Source organism: Arachis ipaensis, chromosome B9, assembly GCF_059453495.1.
Source record: "Arachis ipaensis isolate K30076 ecotype BB chromosome B9, ASM5945349v1, whole genome shotgun sequence".
Taxonomy (NCBI): domain Eukaryota; kingdom Viridiplantae; phylum Streptophyta; class Magnoliopsida; order Fabales; family Fabaceae; genus Arachis; species Arachis ipaensis.
The window spans coordinates 148083145-148085944 of record NC_142444.1 but is presented as its reverse complement, the minus strand read 5'-3'; the positions used below and the strand labels follow the sequence as shown (position 1 = coordinate 148085944).

At 30.4% G+C, this 2800-nt stretch overlaps 1 pseudogene; it reads left to right on the top strand.

Annotated features, from left to right (window-relative positions):
• The first annotated feature begins 325 nt into the window (after window positions 1-325).
• LOC148546735 (lectin pseudogene) lies at window positions 326-1221 on the top strand (annotated as a pseudogene).
• Window positions 1222-2800: the final 1579 nt, after the last annotated feature.

Sequence of the window (2800 nt, the reverse complement as noted above, 5' to 3'; positions counted from 1 at the left end):
TTCTTCTGGTATTAAGGGATCTCACATTGTAATCCTCAATAATTGAATCGAGTAAGTGATAACGCGTAGTATAGATAAGAAGCATTTATGATAGGTGATGAAGCTAGAGGGTGACGCCATATATATTACACTATGGACGTGACGTAGTGTTAAACTGTTAATGGTTGTTAAAGGCCATGCATGTGAAAAACAACGACCTATCTAATATCTTTTGTATTTTGTTTTTGTTGATCATCACTTGCTACACTACCTATTACGTACCTTAAGAAGGAAGCTAAGGTACTTAATTAGACCAATCGCCACACTATAAATACCGAGCTGGTGCAGTAGGCTTGGCATCCCATCCCAAACTCATACAGATCCCTCGCATCTCATTTCATTTCCAAAAACCACAAAATCATAGCCATGGGTGTCTCATTTAACTTGCACAAATTTGACCCTAAGCACTCCAAGGAGATCCAATTCCAAGGAGACGCAACCATTACCGATCACCATATCATTCGACTCACCAATCTGGACGACGATGGCAACCCACTGGGAAACAGAGTTGGCCGAGTCTTATTCTCCGACCCTGTGCACCTCTACGACCACAGTGGCCTCCGAGCAGGATTTGAAACCACCTTCGTCTTTCGCATCTCAAAACCCTATAACACTGAATATACACCTGGACCTGGTGATGGTCTTGCCTTCTTCCTTGCTAGTGCTGACACTGAAATTCCTCCTGAATCTTCTGGAAAGTTTCTCGGCCTCTTTAATGATGCATCTGACAGAATTGTTGCTGTTGAATTCGATACTTTTTCCAACTCCGATATTGGGGATCCCAATTATCCGCACATCGGAATTGATGTTAACTCTATCAGGTCATCAAAAGTTTGTTATTGGAATTTTCATGATGCAGCGATAACTACTGCAAAAATAACATATAACTCTGCTTATAAGAAGTTAACTGTCCATGTCTCTACATATCTCCACAGCCAACCCGACACTCTTACTTATGATGTCGATTTGAGCACTAAGCTGCCTGAAAAGGTTAAGATTGGAATATCTGCTTCCACTGGACAATTCTCGCAGACTACTGAGATTCTGTCTTGGATCTTCAAGTCTAACTGAAAAGGAACATCGATAGATGTTGACTTGTTGCCAAGTTTGTGTTGTGTCTTTTATTTTAATTCAATAAGGACAAGCCTACTCGTCTTTAGTTTGTCTCTGTAAGTGTTATGCCACTACGGATACAGGCAAGACTGTCCATTGTTGTTGTTTGTGTTTGGATTTGGTTTCTTGTCTTATGTGATATATGCATGGATGCTTACTTTATTTTCTTCGTTTTTGCCTTTATTTCTTCCGTCTGTCTTTTCAAAAGTGCAAAACATCCCTTCTAGTAACTAATTTCCTAGCTAGTTAACTGCATGGACAAGGGATCGGGATCAAGCACCAAAGGGAAATATGGTTAGAACAACAAATTACCACAACCATGCTTGTTAGTATTTTGTTGTATGTAGTTTTGATTCACAACTAGTTTAATTATGCTTATGTTTTTGGGAGGCTAAAAGTTTTAGCTTTTAGGTTCACTTCTTACGTCCTAGGTTTGATTATTAGTTGAGAAATTATTTTTCAATCCTACTGAAGAGAGAATAAATTAAATAAAAAATTAATCATAAAATAATAATAAAATTATAAGTAATAAAAAATTATACTCTAAAATAGTATTAAATAAATGAGTACGAGAGTACTATAAAAAATATATATTCTATTTTTTTGTTTGATTTTATAAAATTTGTCATTGTAATTTAGGTGTTGATTTATCTTATTAGAAAAAATAAATTAAATAAAAAATTAATTATAAATAACAACAGACATAATTGGTAAAAAATTATAATTTAAAATTGTACTAAAAAATACCGAGAAAGTACTAAAAAAGTACGATGCAAGAAAGAATATTAAAAAAAGACAACTAACATTTTTACGTATATACCTAAAAAATGATAGAATAATAATATAAGAAAGTAATTTTAATTTTAACTATAATGTGAATTGTTGATCCCATTAAGTAGAGTAAATTAAACAAAAAATAACTATAACTAATAATAGTAAAAAATTATAATGTCCTAACAAAGAATGCTAAAAATATTTAAAAAAATACTATATAAAAAATATATTAAAAAATTATAAAAAATTAAATATATTTAAAAAAATAACATTATAATTTAATGTCATATCTATTTTAGTAATTATTTATCTAAATATGGTAGCTCTTGTTTAAATTTAATTACATGCTTTACTTTTTTCTTCATTTATATATAATAAATCTAAAGTATTTTTTTAAGAATAAAAAACCAAAGCAACCTTAATTAATTTTGGAACAAACCAAGATTGATATTATGTTTAATTGATATTACTTTAAGGATTCATTTAATTTGGTACCTTAATATTAGGCATGATAATACATGCTCATTATGTTAGACGTTACAACCTTATTCTATGTAGTCAATTTATCAAAATAGAAACCTACATATCATAACCTTCTTATATGTCAAGATGATATAAAAATTAACTATGTATATAGAAATGGTACAATGTCTAACAAATAAAAGATAAATATTAATTAAAAAAATGAATGAATATATATCAATAATAAGCTACCTAACCGTAGTAACAATCATTTTAACTTTGTTTATTTATGATTTGATTTTTAGATGTATTATTTTGATCCTCAACGTTCTAAACGTTCTATTTCAGCTTCAAAAATTTTCAAACGCTCTACTTTAATTTCAAAAAAAATTTAAACTGATTAAATATTGTT